Genomic DNA, 12,784 nt, shown 5'->3' with positions numbered 1-12,784 from the left:
TCTAGAGATATGAAACCCTAAGAAAGCAAGCAATAGATACAAAATTGGAAATGAGGGCTTGCTACCTTACGAACTGGCGAATCGACGAGAAGAGGAACGAATCGAAGAATCACCGGATCGGCAATGCGAGGCAAGGGTTCCGACGAGGCAATGCGACACAGTGGTGGCTCGGCTAGGTAGTGTGGCACTAGGGCATGAGCGCACGCTGGTGAGGTGGGGCGCAGTGGTGCTAGGGCACGACATGGGTGCGGCGGCGTAGGCACGCTGGTGAGGTGGGCGGCGGCGGTGCTGGAGCATGGCACGGGCACGATGGGTAGGCAGGGCACGGCGGTGCAGTGCTGTGCCGTACAACGGCATGGGCACGGCGCAGATAGCGTAGACCTGGATGACACCGTGGTCACTAGCGCAGGAAGGCGTGGCGAGCGGTAGCGGCGTACGGACGCTGGAGCAAGGTAGCGTAGGCAGGAGTGATGCGGGGTTAGGTCATGGCATGTACGGCGGTTATAAAGGGTCCTCAACAGAACAGATAAGGAAACAGAGAAGAATCTGGATGCCGCCGCCTAGAGTCTAGTCGATTCTAGAGAGGTTCAAAACCCCTGAAATCACGATCGGACGCGTCCGGTGAACCCTGACCGGACGCAACCAAGAGTCCGGTGCAACCTATCTCCTTCATCTTCGATAGACCGGACGCTGAACCACCATCTGATCAGACGCTGAACAGCAGAGTCTGGTCACTCCATCGCAGCAGGTTCACCTCCTGTGAACTGACCGGATGCTGGACTTCAGAGTCTGGTGCAGCGTCCGGTCACTCTTTTTCTAGCAAATCTTTAAAGTCCTTTGTGCTGCCTGTTCCCAATCAAGTCCCAACTTCAATAAGATCCAAATAAACACCAATTGGGACTGATGTGAGTGACCTCTCTCAAACTCTCAAAATTTTCAAAATATTTTGCCTTAGGCTATAATTCTTTTTAAGAAAATAGGCAATAAGAGGGCAATTGAAGATAAACGACAAAGCACCATTCATGCATATGCAATGCAATACTTGAAAGTAAATCTAGTTGTTTGTCAAGCTTGATCCAAGGTTAAGCTTCTTCACATGCTTTATGGTTATCTTAACCATGTTAGACAAGCCCTAGGTGCATTACCATAAAGAAAACATGTTGTATATTACAATGCAATGCAAATGACAACACAAGCTCATTTTTAGTGAAGTTACTAAAATCAAGCACATTGAGCTCATTCCACAATCAACAAAAAGTCGCCTCATCTAGCGGTTTAGTGAAGATATCCACCAATTGATCCTCGGTCCTTACACCTTCTAATGAAATATCATTCTTTGCAATATGATCTCTAAGAAAGTGATGGCGGATATCTATGTGCTTGGTGCGAGAGTGTTGAACCGGATTATTTGCAAGTTTTACCGTACTTTCATTGTCGCACAAAAGAGATGCTTTTTCTAAAACTACTCCATAGTCTAGCAAAGTCTGTTTCATATAAAAAATTTGTGCACAACAAGGACCCATGGCAATGTATTCCGCTTCGGCGGTGGACAAAGCCACACTATTTTGTTTCTTGGAGGACCAAGACACAAGTGATCTACCAAGCAAATGGCATCCTCCGGATGTGCTTTTTCTATCAACGTTACAACCGGTATAATCCGAATCGGAATAGCCGACTAATTCAAATATAGCTCCTTTGGGATATCAAAGGCCAATGCTTGGTGTGTGCTTAAGATACCTAAGGATTCTTTTAACGGCAATCAAATGAGTTTCCTTAGGATTAGCTTGAAATCTAGCACACATACACACACTAAACATGATGTCGGGCCTAGATGCGGTTAAATATAACAAGCTACCAATCATAGAGCGGTAGAGAGTTTGATCAACCGTGTTACCTCCCTCATCTAAGTCGCGATGTCCATTAGTTGGCATTGGTGTCTTCATTGGCTTACATTCATCCATTTTGAATCTTTTGAGAAGATCCTTAGTATACTTTTCTTGAGAAATGAAAATCCCTTCTCTCATTTGCTTGACTTGAAAACCAAGAAAGAATGTAAGCTCTCCATTCATTGACATCTCGAACTCTTTTGACATTAATTCACCAAACTCTTTGCAAGAATCTTCATTTGATGATCCAAAGATAATATCATCAACATACACTTGACAAATGAAGATATGTCCATCAAGCTTCTTAGTGAATAGTGTGGTGTTAATCTTCCCAATGGTAAAGCCCTTCTCAATGAGGAAGTCCCGAATGCGCTCATACCAAGCTCTTAGGGCTTGCTTAAGCCCATATAACGCCTTGTACAACCTATAAACATGATTAGGATATTTAGGGTCTTCAAACTCGGGAGGTTGATCAACATAGACTAGTTCATTAATAAGGCCATTTAAAAATGCACTTTTCACATCTATTTAATATAGTTTCATTTCATGATGTGATGCATATGCAAGGAGGATACAAATGGCTTCTAGTCTTGCAACCGGTGCAAAGGTCTCTCCAAAATCCAAACCTTCAACTTGAGAGAATCCCTTTACAACTAGTCTTGCCTTATTCCTCACAACAACGCCTTGATCATCTTGCTTGTTGCGGAATACCCACTTTATTCCAATGACTCTTGCACCTTTTGGTTGCTCTTCAAGAGTCCAAACTTCATTGCAGGTGAAGTTATTCAACTCTTCATGCATGTCATTTATCCAATCTAGATCTTGAAGAGCTTCTTCTACCTTAGTAGGCTCAAAGCAAGAGACAAAAAAGTGATGTTCAATAAATGAAGCAAGTTTTTGTGAGCGAGTCATTACTCCCTTTGATGGACTTCCTATGATGAGATCTTGTGGATGAGCTTGAAGTAGAGGTGAATTTCTTCTATCAACCATTTGAGGGGGAGGTTGTGGAGCATCAACATCTTGTGCTTGTACCACTATTTGCTCATGGGAGACATGAGTGTCTTCATTTTCTACTCTCCCATCTTTTTCACCATCTTGTGGTACACTTGATGAAGAAGGAGGATTGATCACTTGTACATCATCTTCATCATCATTAGACTTGATGTCTCCAATCGGAATGTTCTTTATAGCCTCCCTCAATGGTTCATCACCTACATCATCAAGATTCTCATGTGCTCCTTGGAAGCCATTAGATTCATCAAATTCTACATCATATGTTTCTTCAACCAAGTCGGTGGCATGATTAAATACTCTATATGCTTTGGACTTTGATGAGTAACCAACAAGAAAACCAATATCACAACGTTTTTGGAACTTCCCTAGGTGTTGCCACTTCTTGTAGATGTAGCATTTGCAACCAAACACCCTAAAGAAGGAGACGCCCGGCTTCTTCCCATTGAGTAACTCAAAAGGTGTCTTGCCAAGAAACTTTTGATGGAATAGGCGGTTTGATGCATAGCATGTGGTGTTGATAGCTTCCGCCCATAGAGCTTCGAGAGTGCTATACTCATCAATCATTGTTCTTGCAAGAGTGATCAATGTCTGGTTCTTCCTCTCAACTACACCATTTTGTTGAGGAGTATATGTTGCAGAGACCTCATGCTTGATCCCAATTTCATCACAATAGGCTTCTATGTTTGTGTTGTCAAATTCTTTGCCGTTATCACTTCTAATCTTTTTAAGCTTCACTTCAAATTCATTTTGTGCTCTCTTGGCAAACTTCTTGAAGCATGATGCAACTTCGGATTTGTCATGAAGGAAGAATACCCATGTGTATCTTGAATAGTCATCAACAATCACAAGACAATAAAGATTTCCTCCCAAACTCTTGTATGTTGTTGGTTCGAATAAGTCCATGTGAAGGAGTTCTAGCACTGTTGTGGTTGACATGAAAGCTTTGGTTGGATGAATATTTGCAACTTGCTTGCCGGCTTGACATGCACTACAAAGCTTGTCCTTCTCAAACTTCACATCCTTCAACCCTCTCATCAAATCATTCTTCATTAGCTTCTTGAGTGAGCTCATCCCAACATGACCAAGTCTTCTATGTCGTAGCCACCCAAGTGTTGTTTTGGTGAATAGGCAAGTCTTCAAATTTGCATCTTCAGAGGTGAAGTCCACTAGATATAGGTTGTTGTATCTAAATCCTTTGAATATCACTTAATCATCATCCTTCTTAGATACAACAACTTCCTTCTCAGTAAACAAGCATTGGAAGCCAAGATCACACAATTGTCCAATGGATAGCAAGTTGAAGCTCAATGAAGCAACATATAGTACATTTGAGATAGAATGATCATTTGTGTTTATACCAAAATTTGGAAGAAGATGTTATAAGGACCCGAAAGCTCCCAAGATCATGTCACCAAGAAATCAATTACGTGCAGATCAGGACCAGCTGATTCAGATGCAGAAAATGGAATCGGCTTTCCATAGATAGCGCCAGCAGATAACAACAGAGGCTACGTTCGGCGCCAGGACGAAGCATGCCGGACTCTACAAAAAGGGAAAGATTAGAGTCCAAGTTATCTTAAATTAGGAATGTTTTCTCTAGGGTCAAAAAGTATAATAAGTCATGCTTAGACAGGAGTCATGCACAGGGCTCGGGTATAAATACCAAACCCCGACTATTATAAAAAGGAATCAATCAATCCAAATACAAGTCAATTACTTTTTTCGGCTCTGGCCACCCCTTAGGAGTAGGAGTAGAGTAGATCTCGGTGAGTTCTTCAGCGAGTATGGCTGCATTAATCCGATCGACCTCCACTGCTTGTCTATAAGTATCGTCATGGTTTATACCTCTGTTCGTATGGCTGCATCGATCCGGTCGACACCCACTGTGGCTCTAGTATAAGCTAGTTATTGACTCTTATTTAATTCAAGTATGGCCTGTGTGATTCTGCCTCACACCCTACTGCTTGAATTAGATCAAAGTCAAGTTATCGACTCTACCTTAGAATGGTGGTCTTTGGTAGATCATTAAGTTACCGATATTGCTTATTGCTTTCATTATTTATCTAATTACAGCAATATCATTCTGCTCGATTGAGATTGATTTATATCGGCCTTATATCTTATTTGACCCATCATTTGCTAACCTAAAACTGATCCAATCTACACCTTAAACGATGAGTTATGTCTTATCGGCTGTTTTATATCAATCTTGATCGTGCATAACGTGCGGTTAAGGCATGTTGCGTCTTGAGTAGATCTATTGGCTAGAGAGAACCATTCCACGACCCATTATCACGGCCTATGTGATTCTGCCTCACACCCCACTATTAGCACCATGGAGTGGGGATCGATATTTAGTTGATCTATTCCTGGTAAGGCATGACTTTAACTGTGCGTTATGCCTGAATCGGCTGTTTTAGCCGATATCGAGCACTTTCACGAACAGTTCATATCATGAGACCGTTGAAGTAAAGATAGGTTGAAAGATATGTTGGCCCCATGATCTTATTATTGTATTATGGCCTGCATGATTCTGCCTCATGCCCCATTGATATTAGTAATGAGTTAGGGTCATTGAGTCTATTGTTATTTCTATGGCCTGCATGATTCTGCCTCATGCCCCCTGGTCATGATGATAGATGAGATCTAACATGTTCATTAGATTTATATTTATTAAACGGTTAAGTGGTGTTGAATTGTTTCTTTATATAAAAAGGGGTTCGGTTAATTATAATCATTGGCTCAGCACAAACCGATCATTGTTGACATCTTATTGCCATTGATTAATATCTGTTCAATTAATGATATTTATCCTAAATGATAACCAATTCTTCTTACACAACCCCATGAGCTCTAATTGATTTATTCTCATGAATATACTAGAATCGACTATTTAGTCGATCTCCTTTCATATCGGCTCTCATAGTCGCACATTCGGGACTATCCGGCAACACTAGCAAGTTCTGCCCTTAATTACTGATGAACTTTCTCTTCTTGTCAATTGCAGGGTCAAATTGACCGGCACGTCTTAGGTGGATCACGCAGGATCGACCACCCCTACGCTGAAGCTAGATGGATCTGCTCCATCGAGCGGACCCTTCTGGCTTGCTGCGTGTGTCCTCGGCACGGGGCAAAAATTCTGTGTCGACACACGTTTCTAGCATGCTCGGTGGGACCCCACAATCGTCATGGCAGTTCACAACAACGACGACATCCTTATGCTACATTATGAAGATCTGCCTGATGGGGATAAGGGTATCATCAGCAAAGCTATAGAAGAGTTTCAGAACACATGTTTATTGTCCTACACCAAAACACATGACAACACAATTGTTTAGAAATTTCTACTACCAAGAGTTCTGTTACACGGGCAGACGAACACAAATGAAGCTAAAGACAGGCGTTTCTTTAAAGAGATTGTGGACAAATCTATTAGTGATGCCATATCGAGCCATAATGAAGCTTTCATGGATATATTCCATAACGCCTTGCAAAAGGCGATTCATGAATTTTCAGTTGGTCAAGGCGGACCGGCTTATTACAACATTCCAGATTCGTCGACCCAGGGGACCAATCAAGTCGGTACCAGCCATTAAGAAGCAACACCAGCTGGTAGTGGTGATGTCCAGACAGTTCAGGGTTCATCTGAACAAACTCAAGGAACTACTACAAATCAAACACAGTACCATCCTAGACCACTAGTACAGCATGTGCAACAGTTGACGGGCCAAAGTCGTAACTAGGTGATCAATTTTGGCACATCAGGCCACATACCATCGTCCGCTCAAAAAATAGCACCGTCAATTCAAAGGATCCGTAGAGATATAGATCCTTATATATATAATTAGAGACTTCAAGCAGCAAGCTAGCAAAGGACTCAGCAGATTGAGATTCCATAAGGGTATCACTATGGCACATATTATAACACCCTCCATATGATGCCAAATCCAGGATATCAAGGCACGCGGAATTTCAATTCACAAATGGGCCAGCAGGTACAGAGGAATCCAAATCCATAAGCTGATGAGTTATTGCTGAGGGTGACTGAGATGATGAAGAATTAGTTCGGTCTGAAGCCAAAAGGGCTGACCTTTTCATACAAACGTCCATATCCAAAATGGTATGATTTGGTCGCTCTTCCAACAAATTATAGGCTTCCAGAATTCGCTAAATTCACTGGCCAAGACAGTACAAGCATGATAGAACATATCAGTCGATATCTTACACAACTGGGCGAAGCGTCAGTTGAAGATGCCCATCGAGTTCATTTCTTCTCTCTGTCCTTATCAGGGCCAGCCTTCACTTGGTTTTCATCATTGCCAGTCAATTCTATTGCCAATTGGGCTGACCTGGAGAAGAAGTTTCATACATATTTTTATACTAAGACCAGAGAAAAGAAGATTATCGATCGACAACCATAAGACAGAAGACTAATGAATCGGGCACTGAATTTCTTTAGAGGTTTTGAGAGACTAGAAACTTGTGCTTGTCCTTAAACTTGGCCGATGATCAACTAGCTGCTTTGGCTGTTCAAGGAATGCTGCTGATGTGGAAAGAAAAGTTGCTGGGATAAGAATTTGACAACTTGGGACAATTGGCTCAACGAGTAGCAGCGCTTAATAGCTAATTTCAGAGTATGCGCAGAGATACCCGGTTCTAGAAGAATACCTTAGTAGCCAAAGCTTATGATCCATATTCAGTCGATGACGGCTATGAAGATGAAGAAGAAGAGATTGCTGCAGCTGAATGGAATTGGGGCAAGAAGACAGTGATGATGCCAAATTCTTGGGGAAGAGGAGTCGAGGAGAGCTATGACTTTGATGTCACCAAATCAGATAAACTCTTTGATTTCTTGCCGGAGAAAGGGAAGATCAAGTTGCCCAATGGTCATGTCATGTTGCCCCCTGATCAGTTGAAGAATAAGAAGTTTTATAAGTTTCATAATGCTACATCTCATTCCACTAATGAATGCAGAATCTTCAGGCAGCATATACAGAGAGCTATTCAACAGGGGAGGCTCAAATTTGATACGCCTCAGAAAATGAAAGTTGATGATAATCCTTTCCCAGGAGATCAAAACATGGTTGATGCTGGGCTATTCAAAGAAAAAACCAAGGTCCTAACATCAACCAAATCAAAAGAAGCTGGAACAGTCGATCCTAAGATGCAAATATCGGCTGACGAGTATAGAGAAATTAGGAGACATTATACCGAGCAAAAGAGCCGATACAAGTAGGGGAAGACGTTAAGAGTAGAGACGACAAAGCCGTGGGTCACATCTCGGATTCTGTTGAATAAATGGCAGCGGCAGAAGGAAAAGGATTATCAGAGTCGGTTAAAAGATCAAGCATACCAGCATCAATTGAAGCAAGAAAGGTATGAAAGGGAACAAGCCGAATTACATTGGAATTGTCCTTTCTTCAGATATTGCTAGAATGAAGGTTTGAAGTTGCCTACTAGACATGACTGTCTAGGATGCAGCAATCAATATCGGGAGTATAGGCAGTCTCAAACCAACCGCCGATCTATCCATGCTCCAGACGCATATCATCATAATAACATGGATCGACGCTTAAAAAAATAAAAGTGTTCATGATCGGCTTAGAAAAAGAGTCATTGATCAGGACTGGGCTGATCATGAAGAAGAAGGCACTGAAAGAAGATATGTGTGGCAGGAAAGCCAGTGGTGCCCAGGAGGTTTAACAAGAAGCCAGAAGAGAAGGGTGCAACACCTAAAGAATAAAGAGATGGAACAGGCTCAGGCATCCGATAAGACTCAAGTGTGGCGTACCAAATAGATAGCCGATAGAATGCAACCATTGGCTAATATCCAAATGGCTTTTCTGTTGCCAGCGAAATTTAGAGCTCTGGCAGATCAAGAAGTTTATTTGGATTTCGATGAATCAGAGTAAGAGGAGATAGTTGCCAAGTTGACGGTTGTACATCAAGCAATATTTGATAAGCCAGTCAAACATCGACACTTAAAGTCATTATATATGAAAGGTCTTGTCGATGGGAAGCCGATGAACAAGATGTTGGTGGATGGAGGTGCTTCTGTCAATCTTATGTCTTACACTACTTTTTGTAAACTTGGCAAAGGACCAGAAGATCTGATGGAGACTGACATGATGCTTAAGGATTTTGGAGTTAATACATCTAAGACCTGGGGGGCAATAAACGTCGAGCTAACAATCAGAAGCAAGACTCTGCTCACTACATTCTTCATCATCAATGGGAAAGGGTCTTACAGTTTGCTCCTCGGTCATGATTGGATTCATGCAAATTGCTGTATACCATCAACCATGCATCAGTGTTTGATTCAATGGCATGGGGATGATGTCGAATTGGTTCACGCTGATGAGTCTGTGAGTATCGCAACAGCCGATCCAGTCTTTTGGGAACTAGGAGACTTCGAATGTTTTTCTGACAAGTCATGGGAAGGAGGCTTCATTAAGATCAGCAATGAAAGTCAACAGCCAATGCAAGCGATCGGCTCTAAAAGCTTGTTTTAGTAGAAAAATCACGACTTCACGTCGGCCATTGGATTAAAGGAAAAATAAGCGTTGAGTCTTGGAGATGGATTTAGGCCGATGTATGTGAATGCTGAGTCAAAGTGTGAGTGCAATTCAGAATTAATGGATTTCTTAAGAAGTTCTGTTTCGCTTAATAGGATGATTGACCTGGGTTCATTAACCGTTCGACCTTTGATATAAAAAGTTCTGTGGTACATTATCCTGACACCCGGTCAACATTTGATAGCCGATTCTTGTGGAGTGATGTGCATGTACATCTCATATGCATTGATCTTCCCCAATATTTGAGTTGGTGTAGCGGTGAAAAGATCACTTTGATGAAGCACCATCACAATATGCCCATATTTGTCAATGGGGAGGACACTCAAGATTTTTTTTACAACATCGGAGGATTGTATTTGTGAGTCCAAGCCCATTGACTTCCTCTACAACATTCAAGCATGAATACATCTCATTGGCACTTTCTCTAGGAAGCATCTCAAATGAATTAATCTTTTTCATCACAAGGTGATAGTGTTCCTCACACTCACTCTTGGTTCCCTCATGGAGCGCACAAATGTCCGACCATAGTGCATGGATGTCTTTGTAGTTCCGCATACGGTTAAAGACATCCTTGCAAAGGCCTCTAAAGAGGGTGTTTCTAGCCTTTGCATTCTATTTCTCATAGTTAACCTCATCGCCTTGAAGGTTGGCGGGATCCTTTGGTTTTGGAAAGCCTTGTGAGGCGGCTCTAAGAATTCCAACATCTAAAGCCTCTAGATATGCCTCCATGTGAATTTTCCAATAAGGAAAATCATCTTCCTCAAAGATAGGAGGGGGTTCATCCTCGTGGGACATCTTGCTCTAGGCAGTTAAGCCTAATTTAAGGAGCACGAGGCTCCGATACCAATTGAAAGGATCAAGATGCCCAAAGGGAGGGTGAATTGGGCTAATTCTAAAATTTTGCAATACTTAAGTCCTACACTTAGCCCATTTCACTCCTTGTGCCTAAAATATGTTTCTATTATTTTTCCGCATAAAAGTTTTGCACCCTAGGTTCCAATCCTACTCTAGCATGTCAATTCTAGGAATATAGAGACATGAAATGAATTGCTCAAATATAAATGCCCAAAGTAAAGAGAGGGAAAGGAACATGGCGATGTTTTTCTAAGGTATCGGAGAGTCGTCACTCCCCACTAGTCCTCGTTGGAGCACCCGTGCAAGGGTGTAGCTCCCCTTTGATCCGCGCAAGGATCAAGTGCTCTCTACGGGCTGATTCTTTGACACTCCGTCGTGGTGAATCGCCCATAACCGCTCACAACTTGACTTGGGTCATCCACAAGCTCCGCCGGATGATCACCAAGCTCCCAATCACCACCGAGTCATCTAGGTGATGGCGAAAGGTGGATGCACACTTGCTACTCCCTATGCACTAATGAGGTCCTTAATCTTGGATTATCAAATCTCAATCACTTCACTAGGCTCTTGCTCTCCCTTGCACTCCAAAGATGTTTCTCAGCTGAACAAATGGGTAAGAAACCTCACATGGACCAGATGGAAGTGTTACCTGCATGGATCTGATAGACAACATTGGTGTAGAGTTCTTTCTTAACCTGCAAAATGGAAGACTAAAAAAATGGACCTAGGTCCACTAGTATTAGCAGTCTAGAAAGAAGTGTTGCGGAAGTATTTAGCCTTGAGGACAGCAGTGAGGAAAGGATTTTTGTTATTCGCAATGTCATAGGCAGCATGAGTGAGTAGACTTCTGTTAACAGTATAAAGTTCTCTGATGCCTAGACCACCATTTTTCCTTTTGCTGGCAAATGTGCTCCCAACCCCTAAACCCCGGCCCATCAGAATCTTCTGATGACTGCGTTGATTTTTTCCACGAAATTCTTGGAGAAAAGAAAAGTGGACATGTAGTAGTCAGGGATGGAGAAGAGAACAGATTTAATGTAGGTGAGCCGACCAGCGTGATTGAGCTTGTTAGCTTTGACCGTAGTCAACTTGGCTCTGAACTTGTTGATGATAAAGGCATAAGCTCTGTTCCTGTCATTGTAGTTGAAGATGATGGGATGACCAAGGTGCAAGGTGTTGGGGAGGAGATCACGGACATGGAAGATGTCTCTGATCTGAGCTTTGGTGTGGCTGTCAACGTTCTTACTGAAGAGGATAGAGGACTTCTGGAGGTTGGGAGTCTGAGCAGAGGAGTTGCAGAAGTCTTGAATGATGCGACGGTATATGGCATGAGATGCATCACGTAGAGAAAAAGAGATAAGACAATATCTATTTTGTTAATGTTGTGCATGTTATCATATTAACCTTTGCTCCATCCCTCTTAATAAGCCTTAATCTATTTGAAAAAAAAATGAATCACTTATATGTATTGATAACAAAACACTAAGAGCAACTCCAGTAAAAATCCTTAAATCATGATTTTTATTTTTGTTTTGTGGACTTTTCTCACTTTTTAAGGTCCACCTTATCATCTACTCTAACAGGAGCCTTTAAATCCCTTATAGTAAACCCTGGCATATGGGGTTAACTCCTTATTCACCTATATCTATCATCATTAGAATCGACTGAGCTATAAGGTCATGGGGAGGAAGGCGAGGAGCATCGGGGACGGCAAAGGAGAAAGGAGCCATGGCAGGGTCGAGTGTCTCGCCGTGAGGAGAGGAGCCGTGCCGGACGAAGGGGCTCCGCCAAGGAGAGAGAAATAGGACGATGACTGGGTGAGTGGAGGAGGGGGGGGGGATATTTTCCAGGAAGAAGTAGAAAACTTTCTACACACCTCTAGAGATATTTCTATAAGCTCTAATATTTTATTTGTATTCTTTGTATCATAATCTATTTATAGGTGTTTTTGGATTTTTAGAAGCTTAGAGATATTTTTCTATGGTTTCAAAGCCTTACAAAGTATTTATTGCTCTCTTCGTTTTAGTTTTTTAGATACATTGCTTTATATATGTATCTAGATAGAAAAAGCAAAAACATCTTATAATTTGGAATAGATGGAGCATATTTTCTAAAGAAAAAAGACAACAGTTCTGAGAATTCAGGGTAATATGTGTTGTTTTACTTGAGAAAAAAATCAGATTAACGATGATAATTCAATGGGATATAATATAAGATACAAATGCATGTAATCGAATGACTTAGGGCATGTATGGCCCAGCCGCACCTTCTAGTACGGCTACCTTCATAAGCCTAGCCTTAAGCATTTCTCTCTAAAAAGGGTAATGACTTCAAACCTGGCTAGCTCCTATAGTGCGACGGGCGGTAGGTTTTTAAGGCTTGGGTTCCTCCTCCACAACATATTGCACTGTTTACGTAAGGTGTTTTTATCTCTCTATTTAGGCCTCGTTCGTT

This window comes from Miscanthus floridulus, chromosome 3 (assembly GCF_019320115.1).
Source record: "Miscanthus floridulus cultivar M001 chromosome 3, ASM1932011v1, whole genome shotgun sequence".
NCBI lineage: Eukaryota > Viridiplantae > Streptophyta > Magnoliopsida > Poales > Poaceae > Miscanthus > Miscanthus floridulus.
Note: the sequence above shows the minus strand (reverse complement) of the source record.